This window comes from Halictus rubicundus, chromosome 5 (assembly GCF_050948215.1).
Source record: "Halictus rubicundus isolate RS-2024b chromosome 5, iyHalRubi1_principal, whole genome shotgun sequence".
Lineage (NCBI taxonomy): Eukaryota > Metazoa > Arthropoda > Insecta > Hymenoptera > Halictidae > Halictus > Halictus rubicundus.
In genome coordinates, this window is record NC_135153.1 from 16,956,860 (window position 1) to 16,972,674 (window position 15,815).

The 15,815-nt window shown below is 47.0% G+C and overlaps 1 protein-coding gene across 2 annotated transcripts in view; it reads right to left on the reverse strand.

The window, feature by feature from the left end:
- Sli (slit guidance ligand) overlaps positions 1-15,815 on the reverse strand; it is a 689,366-nt gene that overhangs the window by 368,083 nt on the left and 305,468 nt on the right. The window lies entirely within an intron of this gene.

A 15,815-nucleotide genomic window follows, 5' to 3' on the forward strand; every position in this document is an offset into this window, starting at 1 on the left:
ATATAACACAGGTATGTCCTGCCTAAACCGACTCTTGTGTCGAACTTATTACACGTACCAGGTATGTCCTGCCCAAACCGATTCTTTTATCGAACTGACCTTTGGGTGGACGTGCAGCTAACGTCTTCCCCACTCTAGTCTCGTGTCGATCGTCATTTTTCCTCCGATCGTCATTTCGACATATGACGCACACTCCATTAGGCTTTTTATAAGTTGTTACATTGTAACAGCCAAAGCGACGCCGCGTCTACGCCCGGACATTCCCGGATGTGAGTTTTACTCACAATGTGACTACATTATCTCAACATGTTTCTTTCACGTATAATTATTTTCGCATAACCCCTCAACGCTTTCCCACGCGATTTTCTTCCATTTTGTTCTCCTTAAAGCATTTGGAGCCTCGTGTGTGGGACCCATTCTGCAAATAAACGATTTTCGCGGATATTCCGGCGTACGTGGCAAAGCCAACGTTTGGCCAGCAACGATTAACAAAGTTCCAAAGCTGACTAATCTGCGAGCGCGGCCGTCGCGCCGGCAGAGCAACATTTCCTTTGACAGTAGAGAGCAACACTCCGCCATTCCTAGACTCCTCTACGCCGGCATCCGGAGCGTAACAATCGCGGTTAATTTCACGCAGAAATCCTGAACGGCGAGCGGCTCTACTCGACGCTCCTCCCACGCGGGGGAAGCCGACCCGGACAGTCACAAAGTTACATTACACGCCATTACCTTTTTCGCGGGGTTCCTGCGGCGTCCCTCTAAATTACCGAACGGCGCAAGAACTCGCGGCTGACAAGCGACGCCGGCAAAAACCGGCAGCCACTGTCTTTCGCCGAGCCGAGCCACGGTTTCGACCCCCGTGCCAGCTACGGATGGGAGCGAGCCCAATACGCGTTCGCGAGTCCGACTCAATTTTCATGAACAAATCCCGTTTTGTCAGTTTTGGCTCCCCCGAAAGCGGCGGAACTGTATTTTTGGTAAGTAAACTCGCTTTCCTATGAGGACACTTGTCATGAAATTGTTCAAAGGTGGATTTCATGGATTTTTATTAAACTGCAGATTTTCTGAATTTTTCATTAAACTGCACAGTTTACGGATTGTAACTAAATCAGACCTGGCCAACTCGGTGACTCTTCCCTCTCCTGAGATCCCCCAACATGCTCCTATAGAGTGTAGGAGGAGAGGGCGTGGCACTAGGAACCTACAGAGATTTCTCTGTATATGTCGCCAAGGCCTCGACGATAAACGTCGCAGGATTATCCCCACTACCGCGGTGTATACCCCGCGAAGGGTCCGGAAGCTTCGCTGAATTTTTCTACGTTCGGTGTGGATCAAAGAATAGTATCTCCTGGCAGATGTATGTCAGTGTCTAGGACATACATCGAACAAACAGTGTAACCGAAAGTAGCAAGTTTTAGTGCTCCGCAGACCTAGCGTTAAGAGTGTCAGAGTAATAGTGTGAGTCACTGTATGCACTCCATCCCATCGCTACTGTTTTCGCGCGAAGATGCTTATGGAGGTACGAATCCAATCAGTTAGGGTTCGAATCCGCTCGCAAGCTAGCTCCGTTCCATCGCTGATGGCAGCCGGCTCCTTTCGCGCAGACAGAGAAGAAAGAAAAAAAGAAAGAAACCGAAAAAGAAACGGTCGTAAACCGCGAATCTCGTGCACGCGACGACGAGACAGAAACCCCGCGAATCGACCATAATTGCATCTGCAAAGACGAACGCTGTCGCGGCCCGACCCTAATAAACGGAAAGATCACGGGCGTAATAAAGCCGACGGGGGCGGGTTATGAGAGAAACGGGACGCAAATGGCCTCGAAATGAAAAAGGAATAGCCGGAAGGAGACCCACGGGGACGGTCGGGGGTGCGGGAGAGAAAATCCTGGAAAAATATCGAGTATTCGAATTTCCTACCCTCCGCGAGGCTTGTTATGCGTCCGGCGAAGGGAAATGGCGCGACTCAGCGTTCAGGGGTGGTTTTGAACAAATGCTCAAGATTTCCTGTCTATAATATTATCCGTTTCGTGGCGGTATTACTTTACTCACCTTTATAGACACATCTAAAGCAGGCAACGAATAAATAAAATTTCATTTTCTATGTAACTAGTTCTAATTATATCGAAGTTTATTAGTACATAGGGTGAACCACGAAACGTGATCAGTTTAGAGTACTCTGGTATTAGCAGGCCGATCCTAAATTTATTTATCAACTATATCACAGCTCAGAGAGAGCTTTGAGACAATTATAGCACATTTTTTGTCAACACTTTCTCCCAGAAATTTTCAAGGTCACCTTGAATCTTTTCAGCAAGCATCATAACAAATTTTTAATCCAGACCTTAAGACAATATTTGCCACCTTGATTGACACGGTGTTCAAAACGGTGTACACCTGTGCTGCATTGATTTTCTCAAGATTTTAATGCGTTAAAAATTCATGACACTCCTCGGTGTACCTGGGGGTATTAATTTTCCATGATGCCACGATATCATGCGAGGTTAGGTGCACGCACTGAGAGTCAAAGTATTCGGACATCGGGGTGGCATTAACGTTCGCTTCGTGTGTAGAGATTGACAGTGGCTAGACTGTGGTTCTTCATGTATTTATTATGTCTAAAGACCTTGAAGAAAGAGCAGGGTAGGGGTTCTAATACAATTTTATTATTTTTCTGCAGTAGGTAGCTGCGGAGACAGAACAGCGTATTCTATAGTACTTTGAACTCTAGATTCTTGATAACAAAAGACGTACAAAGATGAAAGAGTCCCAAAAATATGAGGAGAAAAAGAGGGGAGCACCCCTCTTAGTGTTCCAAGAGTTAACCCTCGGACTCCTGCGAGTTCTAGGCCTGTGCCCGAGTCATTCCAGACCCACGCCAACTTTTGCAGTTTTCCTTCGATATAAGGCGATGGCTCGGGCCTGGCTTTCGCCGTATTTCGAATGAAGAGGAGATTTTCTTCTTTCGAAATAGAAACCGTTGTCTTATATCGGGAAAAAATTGTCCATATTGAGGTTCGCTTGAGCTGATCCCCACCGCGACCGTGCACTCCGGAGCATAGCATACACAGTGCTAATAAAATGTGTAACGTGTCCAGAAGAAGGGGCACGTGTCGAGGGGCAAACTTGCAAATAGCCCTGAAACGGATCGTGTGCGTAATACTCGGAAAAGTTGGTAGGGTGAAGAATAGAAACCGGTGAAATTGGTGTGCTCGCAGCAAGTTATTCTGGTCGCGGAGTTGTCGTGCGTTTACCGGTAAAGACGCGAACTCGGAAACGTTTACATATTGTGTCCCTTTGAACTACGGTATCGGTTGGAACACGTTTCCTCTGTACGGGTGCGTAATTCCATCCGCCGACCGAGAATACGGCGAACGAAAGAAAGGGAGCGGGGGAGAAGGAATAAAGAAAGAAAAGAAAAGGAGGAAGAAAGAAGTAACGTTTCCCCTTCAATGTGCATTACTGTTCGAGAAAGCCTGTCCACGGACCCCGTACCGTTATTGAGAGCAGGGAATTCCCTGCAAATCCCTTCTTATGATTGACATGTACGGCGCCGTGCGGCTTGCACGCAAAAAGCGTACACGAAATGGCTCAAAGGTCGTGAGACCGTCGACCTTTGGCATTGCCAGTCGTTAACCATCAACAAGATCGAACGGTAGTTCGTCCAGACCGAGGGTCAGAGGCGAACTCGATGGAAAGGAAAGGTACGGAAATGCAATTAAGTGTATGTCTAGGTAGCTAGCTCTCTGTGTTGCGCTGCTGCTTGCAGTGGAATTTCAACGCGAGGCCTTATCGAGCCATCGCTTCGGCAACTTTCTCGAAATTCCCACGGTGCCTGCCTGAGCTTCTCCCTCTCGCTCTATCTCCCGCGAAACCCTTCCACGTTTCCACGGACATTTTGTCGGGATCTCTCTCTCCCCCTCCCCGGCGACCCCTACTCGCACCGATCGTTCCTAATCATTCTTCTCTTATTTACTTTATTTTACTTCGACCGAGGCTGCCGAAGCCAACCAATCGGTACCCTCTCGCGCCGTAACTACCCTTTTGTAGTCGATCGACGATGTATTTAATTAAACAATGCGCCGTTCCCACTGATTTCGGTTAGAGCTTCCAACATCTCTCACAACTTCCGGTCTAACAGTTTTACACTTTATTCTTTCGAACGGCGGAATGCAATTTTAAGACTGGAAGGGGATGCCGATTGTTGGAATTGCGAAGTTATGGGCGGATCTTCGGGGGGAGATTAAACAATTCTTTGCTGGAGTTCATCTTCGAGATTGCCCCAGAAAATAATTGTCCATTTATTAAACATTGAACTGTGCAGGGGTGTCCTTCGTGTCGGGACGATTGAAATAAAATCTGTCAAGAAATTATTTATCAAGATTCTTGTGATATTTTCAATTTAGGTCGTCCCAGGGTACCATCTCAATTTTTTCAGATTTTTTAAAAATTATTACCAGGGACAAAACTGGCATCAGACACGACAGACCCACCTTCACAGTTTCAGGGTAGTAAAAACGTTTACGGTCTAAGGACAAGTATAGTCCAGTGTCAGTTAAGGGCGGATCTTCGACGGGAGATTAAACAATTCCCTGCTGCAGTTCGTCTTCGAGATTGCCCCAGAAAATAATTCCCCATTTATTAAACATTGAACTGTGGAGGGGTGTCCTTCGTGTCGGGACGATTGAAATAAAATCTGTCAAGAAATTATTTATCAAGATTCTTGTGATATTTTCAATTTAGGTCGTCCCAGGGTACCATCTCAATTTTTTCAGATTTTTTAAAAATTATTACCAGGGACAAAACTGGCATCAGACACGACAGACCCACCTTCAAAGTTTCAGGGTAGTAAAAGCGTTTACAGTCTAAGGACAAGTATGTCATTGTCCATAATTTTTCATAAAAACGTCCGAAACTTGCGTCGCCAAAATTACCACTGTGAAAACGTTTGTTAACAAGGACATAATTGAAAAATAAAAAGTCTCGACCACTTTGTAAACATAGATGATGTTTACCACCGTTTCTCCTACAGAAAAAATGGAGGACAGAGTGAAAAGCGAGGGACGAGCATGACGTCTGTAGCTACTCGTTACGCGAGAAAAGAATATCTCTCCCCGGCGCGGCGGCAGGATGCAAAATTGATGTCGAGTTCGAACGAAACGGAGAGTCTATAGCCGTTCGCGATTACCAGATAATACAACGCCGAGCGTCGCAACGGGGGACGCTTAAAATTTCACGAACCACGCTTTACCGTCGCTTGACGAAACGTCACCGTTTTTGTTATCGGTTCTTCTTTTTTCAGCGTCCCCCACTGAACCGGTCCATTCATTTCCTACCGCTGATCGAGGAATTGAAAACGAACCGGCGTTGTCTATCCTTCCACCGGAAAACTGTTCCCGGCACTGTCGCATCCGTTGCCAATTCTACACCCATTTTCTTTCCAAACTATATTACAACACGATACTCATTGTTTCCAGACTAATCATAAAAATGCAAACAACGCAATAATATTTGAAAATTAATTAATCTACGGTATATAAAAATATTAAAAATTTCTAAACTGGACTAAAAAATCGTCCAGTCTTCAGTTTATAAATTCTCCATATTCTGTTGTACGACCCGAGGAGCATGGAAAAAAATTCGTCCCCGTGGAACGAATAGTTTTCTCACAAAAGAGTGCCGAAGTTTCGCCAATCAGGTCCCGATCTTCGCCCCCGCCCAATTTTCGGTTGAATCGAGAAGTAATGACGCGCGCGGAGTCTCGCGAGGCTCCCCACCCGACTAGAACCGCCGCGGAGGAGTGGGGGAGAGCGCAACGCCTCCAGAGACGATTCTCCGCGTCCCCATTGGCCGAACTTTAACAATGTTTTATTAAAAAACTGTGCGCAGCCGATCCGCCGTTCTTTTTGAGCTTTTCTCCCCTCGTCGAGCGGCGCACGGGTAACGTTTTAACGGCGCATTTTCCCGGCAATTATTCGCGCGGCCGCGCAAGGTTCGCGATGTTACAGGAAAACACGTTTTTCGCGAGGGGGGTAGGGGTGGGGGGTAGGGGTGGTGGAAAACTGTTTTCCCGGGCCACTCCGCCGACCACTTCCGCGGTTCGATAATCCGCTATTACGGAAATATTTGGCGGCCGTTCAAAGAGACGCCGGCAGACGGTCGAGAGGTGTCTGCGGATTTAATGAAAACCGCCGGACAAACGAATAAAATTTTCATTCCGCCGCTGTGGGCCGACCTATGGAAAATTTGCGGAACGAGCGGCCGCGTCGAGTGGGTCGGGGGAACGAACGAAAACAATTCGAGCCGATGAGGAATGTATTATTCTATCGGAAAGAGCTACAATTTTGCGGCCGAGGGCCGGCGAAAAAAGAGGGGCGGCAGGGCGGGATCAGAGGGAGAACAGACGGAAGTACAACGGGACCCGTGAATAATGAAACCTCGATTAGGGAAACATCGGGGCTTTGCATGAAAAATTTTTATCAAGATTGCGCGTCGTCTGGGATAAAATAATATCTGACACGGGAACAGTTGCCGCCGCCGCCGCCGCTGCCGCGCCGCCCGTAAATATTGTCGCATTTTCCCCTTGCCTTGCGTTTGCATCCTTTTTTACAGAACGACATCGGGCGTCACTACTGTTTATTTGCTTTATTTTACAATGGCACAAACGTAACTAAAACATTATTTCGTCGTACTTTCAAGTTACATCAATTTTGTTTTGTAAACCATTATGCAAAAGTACACGACGATCTGATTTTTATTTCTCCGAACACAAGAATATTCGTGTCGGACAACCGCCCCTAAAATCAACCCTTATATTAACATTTGTGCAACCTCCACCTTGAAACGTTATAATATTTCACTGGAAGCTTGTCGTTTGAAGCTTGACAACCGTGAATAACTATGAAGCAACAACCCCCAGAAACAACCCTTAAATTTTGACCATGAAGCAACAACCCTTGCAGTAAACTTTCCTCGACACGAGAATCCGTCTTTTTATAACGCACCGTCTAAACCTCGACAAGCCGAAATAAATATCAAGCAACAACCCCTAAAAAACAACCGTAGCATTAAAGTGTCGATAGCCTTCGGGGCCGGAAGCTGTCAAACGCCGGGCGTCTGCTCGCTGGTCCTTTGAAAAAGACATCTAACAGATTGGATGGCCGAGGAACGAGCGAAAAGTCCGCAGAGGAATTTTCAAGATTCTATTACACACTTGACGCGAGGCGTTCGGCTCGGCTCGGCTCGCAAGCGTGTACGCGAAGTCCCCGGACAGCTCCGCAATAAAAATGGTGTGCGGCAACGATTCCCCGAGGCTCCACGTCTCTATCATTTCGAGCGTCCACCACGCCATTCGACGTGAAACTTCACCGGTGTGTGGTTACTGGCCTTCCCGTTGGAATTCGTCGTTCCAACGGGTCCGGGGATGATCGTACGCCGGAAGAAATTCCGCCGGAATTCCGCGCACTCGTCCACGGAATATTACGTCGCGTATCCCCGGCCGCCACTGCCATTCCCCTTTTTTATCGGCGTGCGCGCGTAAAACCCCTGGTAAAATGATTTGACGTCGGTATTCCTTAAGGCTCCCCCTCTCCCTCTCCCGCCGTACCCCCGTTTTCTTTCCACGCACCTTCTCCTTCCTTCGCGAAATTCTCGCTGGCCGCATCCTCGACCGTGCTACGAACAATTCCCAGCCACCGGGTTACTGCCATTTTGAATTTCGCGAACATCCCGCCGCTTGTAAGCTCTCAGGGCTGATGCGTTTTACCGGAGTGCCTCGCCCGCTACTTCCTCTTCGTCTTCTTTACTTCCGCAAAACTCGCCCTGACGTTTAGGCGAGCTGTATCGGTGATTTTTAGGCATGGGACTCTTTGTCTCGAACTTCCCCACGGTGGTCGAACGCCTCCCTTGCTGGTCCGTTCGAACAATCTTGCGAAACACCCTTAAAGTTCCCTGTGCTTTTATTCTTCACCTCTGTCTTTGTATTTTGATCCTTCGTCCTTATTTTTGTAGATTTTTGCAAGTCGACTTCAGCATAGTTGGTCATATCTGGATGAGAACAACTATACTGTTGTACAACACAAGATCCGGTTAATATTTCACTGACCCTTCAATTTTACTCGATTATTATACGATTAGAAACGTATAATAGCTGTTTTCGTACAAATCAGCTGACAAGGAGGAGGCCATCTTTGCCTCCACCTCGAAGTTCAGTAGTTGGCTGCGAAGAGGTCGCCACTGTCGAGCAGTTCCATCGATAGTGTGGACAATACGTAACGCTAACGAAGTCAATCGAACGGGGTGTTTTGAAACATCAGAAAGTTTCGTGGGAGAAAGAATTGTTCAAAAATATTGAACTGGAGTCGAGGTCACAGAAACGTGGCATTCAGCGTGCAGCTCGATCGAGGGACGTCGATCGCCGAGGCTGTCCGGTGGCCGAGACTCGACACAATTACAGAACCTATTAATCGCGCGGCGTGCGGTGTCATTTGGCACTCGACAGGTCAAAAAGCAAGTTGAAGAGCCGCCCTGCGGGGAAGCCATTAGTTATACGCGACTGAACACGCTCGCAGGGCCGAACGAACGCCGAACAGTGGTCAGAGGAGGCACACACACACACACACACACACACACACACACACACACACAGAGAGGAGAGAGAGAGAGGCTCTCATTCAGCCCGGGGTGTCTCGGGCCGAGGGTGTGTGGGCTCTCTCGCCCTCCTGTGTTCAAGGACAAGGACCTCGAAAAGGGTATCTCGGTTGGCCGCACGCCCGGAAAGTTGAAAACGGCCGCGGACGACTCGATGTAAACGACCGAGGTGTCTCGGCGCTTTTACCACCGGTTGAAAGCACCCGAGCCTCTTCAGCACCATCATCGGGGAGCAACGGCCAACCAGCCACTGCCGAGCAACCTGAATTTAAATAATAATTAGGATTTACGCCGGACGGCCTTTAAGACGCGGATTCCGGCCCTCCTTAATCGCCAAATGAACTCCACGCCCCTTATCAACCCCTTTTCAAACCCCTCTCGCGCTGTTACGCCTGGGGACCGTGATCCGTGATAAATCGTTCCGCCCCTGTTTGCCTCGACTTTTATAAAATTCGCTGCATAAAATTTCAAGAAATCCTCAAATTATTCAATTGTAATCAAAAAATTGACCTCAAGAAAATATTCTGTCGTCTTATAACCAGAGGATCTTCATGCGAAATAAAAATTCTTCCCTTAATAATTCGAGTAGGTTGGAAGTAATATACAGTGCATTCTCGATATATGTCAACAACACGGGTCTTGCCAGTGACATATATCGTCCAGGAGACATACCCGAGCCGTGTTATGTTTACACTCCTCGGCGTCCGAGGCCTCTCGAATACTCCGCGGCAGTGGGGATAATTCCGCGACGTTTATCATCCAGGCCTCGGCGACATATATAGAGAAATCACTGTATTAACACCCTTAGACTTTTTAAATCTTCCTCAGATTCAAATTACAGCCACTCCGTCTGCAGTCTGTTTATAAGAAATAAAAGACTTCAGGACACCTAACTCCCATTAAAAATAATGCATTTTCGAACGAACGCAATAAACTACAAATTGCACGAATTTTTCAAATCCAATGTATAAACTATAGCGATGGTTTGGAGTCGTCCTCCGCGAGCCCATAACGCGAATTCGACTCCCAATTCTCGAATTCGAGGCGCAGGAGCAGACATAACATTGGACGAGGCTCCTCCCCGGCGCAGTAGCGTGATTCATCGGGAATGATTTACGATAAGGGTAATAACATCGAACCAATTACCATCGAACTATGAAAATATCCCGAGTGGCCACACCGGTAGAAAATAAGCGTCTTGTCCGAGGGAATGCTTGAACCGCGCCGTCCCAATTCCCCGTTAAGCCGCTACTTCAGAAACCCATAAAATTTTCTAGCCTAGCACCTGTGCGTGTGCCGGTAGCGCGCATGTGTGTACAGCAGGTGGAGCGTGGAGCCTGTAGGCGAACCCGTGCATTTTCTACCACTATCTCGACGTTTTATGACGTACCTTACCCGGCTGATTAGCTGTCACGCTCGTGCATTATAAATGTACGAATCTACATCTGATCTATGAATAATGCGGCCGGTTCGGCGCTGATACTCTCTCGCTTCGTGCGCTACGAATCGTTCGTGAAACGCGGTCACAGCAAAAAAAAAAAGAAAAGAAAAGGAGGAACAAGAGAGAGAGAGAGAGAGAGAGAGAGAGAGAGAGAGAGAGAGAGAGAGAGAGAGAGAGAGAGAGAGAGAGAGAGAGAGAGAGAGAAGAAGCGAAGTAGAAAAGAAACGAACGAGCATCGGTGTAAAACAGACCATTACAAATTAACACGTACAACGCCGGCCGTAAAAATTCCACGGGATCGTAATAACTTATTCGACGAAGCGGAACCGAGGAGTTCGTAGGTTATTTGTTGAGAGTTATCGTACGCAGCCGATTTTTATTCAATACGCAGCATATTTTGTGCTAATTGGAATTTATCGGCCAGGGTTTTACAGCGAACGAACGGAAAAACCGATTGTTCATTCGGAAAGATTTGCGAGACTGTAAACTAGTTTTTGATCGAGTTACGCGGTCGATTATGCGGGATATGGAAACGGCAAAAGTTTCTCGTATTTTTTTTTTAAATTGATCGATTATATAATCTGCTTGACGACTACAAAATGAGTTATGTACCTGCGAGTGCTTAACACGGTTGATCACTCACACTGGACTGTTATGCGTTCGCGACACGAATGAGTGGATCGAATGTGAAACAGTGAAAGCGTTTAGAGAATTCATATGTATTATTTGCAGTCGGTTGACATTATTAAGAAAATAAAATGTTTACGTGGCTCCTGTAACTTGCAGTTTTAAGTTTTTAAGTGCGTTTGCGGTGTTCAATAGGAATCGGCCGCCGTGTCTGATCACGACCGACCAATTCTACTTCTCGCGAACGCCGGGAATTTGAGTCTCAATCTTCTCGAAAAGGGAGCGTCAACCGAGAAATAGTTATTCGTTTTTTCCACTTATGTTTGCTTCGTCTCGAGACTCCCTGTACCGAGAAATTCTTTAACGAAATAAAAATCGACGGTAATTTGACATTTGCCTTTAACACTAGGTTCACGAGATCCGTCCAAACGACGGATTTTAATATTTTTAAATTGAAATTATTAAATTTCTTCGGGTATATGTTATTTCAAAAATATTGCAGAAATGTGTGTAGCACGTTCCTGTGATTTTTTAGTGCCCGGTAAACGTAGTGTTAACAAAAAAAAAAAAAAAGAGATCGTATTCATTCGAAACGAAGCGAACAGTTCGCGGAACGCTGTCGAGCCTTTAATGCAACGAATGCATAATTATCTGGAGGGTGGCAATAACTTTTCTGAAAGGGAAAAAAGGGCATGAACGAGCGTGTTCGAGCGTTTCTCGGTGGAAATTCGGTCGATCGGCGCCGGATAACCGGCTCAGGAGGATTTGCCCCGCGGACTGAACGCGACGAACGTTTCTCCGCTCGGAAATAAACATTATCACGGCTTATTGTGTTAACTACGTGCATGCATCGCGCGGTGAGAAGCATGGCCTGCCTTATCCGCCACTCCCGGGCTCACGCGAGCTTCCGTTTCCTTCGCGACCGTACAATAATTATTATCTATTGCGGCGACCGTATTTTTTCTCTCTCTCTCTCTCTCTCTCTCTCTCTCTCTCTCTCCCTCCCTCTCCCTCTCTCTAATTCCTTTTTATTCCGCCCCTGTACAAGTTAGTTGCATTAACGTTATCGACGAGGCGAACTTGGTCGGTGCCTTTTGAAAAAAAAAAAAAAAATACGCAGAACCACAATCGCTACGAATCGAGTGGCCGCCGTCGTAGCGCGCGTGACGCTTTGTTTACGCTCGGAAAATCGGTTCCATTAGTCCAGGGGACGAATGGAGGGAAACTTAAAGCCCGATACGCATTGGCCGAGCACTTACGAACGCTGTGTATCGTTGCCACCGGCCGAGATTACATGCACTCCGACAAGTGCAACGTAATGCAAGCGGACCGGGCGCGGCGCGGCGACTCTAATCCTTTCTGCTCTTAATTATTGCTCGGACTTTCCGACTGTGCTCCTCGTGGCTCCCCGATGCTAACTGTTGCCACTCAGCGATGCTACTGTTGCGCGGAATTGCATACGATTAGCGTGCGCAGCAGACGGGTGGGAATTGTGGCGAACGGAGCAGCAAAAATTTTGGGAACGTTCGAAGAATGTTCGGAAACACGGGCGTTGCACTGTTGTAAATGTTTCTGTCATTCTCAGCAAAACGAGTTAACTATTCGTCGGGTCAATGGTGGAGTAGCATTCTTGATGTCAATTGAATCAATTGGTACCTTACGTCAAATTAAAAGTAGATGCATGAAAGATACTGTGATTTCTTTATATATGTCGCCAAGACCTGGACGATAAATGTCGCGGAATTATCCCCACTACCTCGTATACTCCGCGAGAGACCACGAAGCTCGAGAGGTCGCCGAGGACTGTAACATAATACGGGTCGAGTATGTCGGTGTGAAACAAGGCGACCTCTACAGTAATTTCTCTATATTTGTCGCCAAGGTCTGAATGATAAATGTCGCGGAATTATCCCCACTACCGCGGGGTATACCCCATGAGGGGCCCCGAAGCTCGAGAGGCCTCGGTAAACATAACTCGTCTGGGATACATCTCCTTGACGATACATGACTCTGGCAAGACCCGTGTTGCTGACATATATCGAGAATTCACTGTACATAGAAAATGGTGCTTTCAAACATATGTACGAAATAGGAATTGTTAAGTGAATGGTTTACTGGACTCGTAAAAATTACGATACCTAATATTTTTAATTTACAAAGACTGATGCAACCATGAGGAATAATTAAAAAAAAATTATTTCTTTTACTCATTTAAGCTACTTTAATAAAGCAATGTGAAATACTAATTCTTAGTGTTCCGTAAACCCAGTGTTGAAGGAATGACGCTCGAAATTCAGAATTGTTTAAGGAAGCCGTTCTGTTAACAACAAGATTTTAGAAGCGGTTAATCGTGCGGGATCGGTCTCAACGAGGGACGTCGTAGTGACAATTGCCTCGGCGCTCGTTCGATTTCATTTTCGCTAGGATAAAACGCCTAGTAATTTATTCATGGTATGCCGGGTTGAGGGGAGACCTGTTTGATTCGAATTTCCACTAATTTTACTTGCAACGGAAGCGGTATCGCCGCCGAGGGTCCACTCCGACTGAAATCTTGGTAATTTCCCTTTGATCAAGAGAGGAACGACTTTGAGTACCGCGACCGAAAGAGAAATGGTCAGGCGGTGGGAAGTGGGTGGGAGCCACCCGCGTGTCCAAATTCCCCCTAAACTCACCTCAAATCTAATTACGCTTCCTGTTTCCTGATCCTTCAACTCGTCTAAAACTCTGCGCCACGTGATATACTTCTCTATCACCGCTTTGAAATTACCTACAAGCTAAATTAGTACCTCTGCACAGAGATATTTCGCTACTGTCACCGCCACTCGACAAATTAACATTTTTCTCGTACGAGCAATTTTCCCGGAAATTTCAACTGCAAATTGAACGTCACAAACAACAAGAAACTAGATTTTTCCCTCCCCCTCCAGTGTCAAATTTCTTCCAAAAATCTAATTCATAACAAAAATTCATTTAAAGTTCTACTTGCAATGTAGGTAAGTGGACGGACGTACCTAAATGCAAAATAAAGAGTGTAAACACATTCGTCCTATATTTTATTAGTCAATGTCACAGCGGCGAATGCTGTCGACGAGATCCTCCTTTGTATTATATTGCACTCCTCGGTGACCGTATACCCCGCGGCAGTGGGGATAATTCCGCGACATTTATCATCCAGATCTCGGCGACATATATCGCGAATTCACTGTATAACGAAAGATCTGCAAAATAATTCCGTTATTCGAATGATTGGAGTTCTACCGTGTTCGAAATTTACTGTGCAAACGTTCGCGCCCAACCGTACGGCACAATCTTAAACGCGATTAAGAACGAATTAGAAAAGCAACAAATTAGAGTGCGCGATCGACGCAACCGATAAATTAATCGGCGTCGGTATATGTTTCGGAGGAATTATGAAGTTCGGTATCGATTGTATCATACCGCGGACCGGTTGAACAAGGTATCATGACTCCGGACGGCGTGATAATAATAATTTCAGACACCGTGGCGCAACGTTCCGTTTCAGCCGGGACACGGTGTCCGGATTTCGCGGGTCGCTCCAAGTTTGCGTATCAAGTTTCCCTCGTTATTTACACGGCGACGTCATTTTTCGCGCGTTTCACCCGGCCAGTCGCGTCCAGTTTTCGCGGGAATCTAATAACGGAAGCTGCTCATCGCGCGTTAACGATGTAAATTTAAAAGCCGCCGGAATATTTCACGGTCGCCGGTCCCCGGTGAATGGGGATCATGCACGCGCGTCCGGCCACCGTGCTTTACGAATTCTATTTACATTTCATCTTTCCGCCACGTTCGTTCCAGCATCCGCGAAAATTCGCCGAAAAATCTGCGCTCGTAAAACCGCCGTATTAGACGCCGGAAAGGGAACCCGGGGCGGGGGGTGCGACGCGCGATGGTTACGCCCCTGCCGCCTTCCGAAACGGAATTACCTGTATAATGGGAAGAGGAGACTCCCTTAAATGTGCTGATTTAACTCGCGAAATTGTAATTCACAGCCTTTTTACAAACACCGACGGAGTCCGTGAAAGCACGTCGACTCGGCGAGCGAGTTAATTACCGTCGAAAATCTTTAAATTTTTTATTTTATGGATCACTCCTGCAGTGAAAACAGATGAGGAGGTTATGTTGACATGTTTTTTTTACACATACTGTATCCTGATAACAATGGACGACAGGTGGACACCCCGTAAATAAAATTCCCGAAATGTCTTTCAATGGTGGTATTCTGATTTTCGAGGCTTCATTTGCACGAGTTTTTTCCGGAAGAACTATCGAACCCTTCGCATTGGGATTTTGCACACTTATTGTTTGGCGTCGACCGAAGATCGGAGTCGCCGGGGGGCCGGGACCACTCAGAAATGAGCGCGCGAGGAGGCAAGGAGAGACGGGAGAATTAAACCCTTGTCCTTCGGGAAAATGCACTTTATTTTACTTTGTCACGACGCACGAGGTGCGAGGCACTCGAGAGCGCGAGAGAGAACGCGCGCACGAGAATTGCGAGCCGGCGAACGTACGGAGATCTTGCGCGTGCAAACTTCTGCCGTCGGATCGCGAAGAGGAAATCTTGAGCGGCACGAAAAGCGTGCCGCCGCGAGACGGAGATCTTCTACGCGGACGCCGGAAATCTTGTCGCGAAACAGAGTGCACGTAACGCGGCGCGGGAGATCGCGAGAATACTGCTCCCGAATGATGCGAAATCGCGAGAGTCTCAGAGCGCGAGAAATGAGAATCTCTACTTATCGAGACGAGAGCGGACAGACGAGCAAACGTGCTAGAGCGATACCTTGCGATTGATGAGCGTTCAGAACGTTAAGAGAGCGAGAAGGCATACGCAGGTGCCTTAAATAACAAAGACCGTCGAATGTGGAGCACCGTGATTGGAGCTCGCACATCGGACGATCCTTGTTTGTCTCAATTTGAAGGATTCAAGCTGTGAAATTCAGCCAATGAGAATTGAAACGGTTGCTACGCGGTGTCGAGCAACGGCGACACGCGCTCTTGCCGCGTGTTGACATACGCGACAAAAACCGTATGAAATAGCGGTCGCCAGTTCGACAATAGGCACCGAATTCCACAGCTTGAAT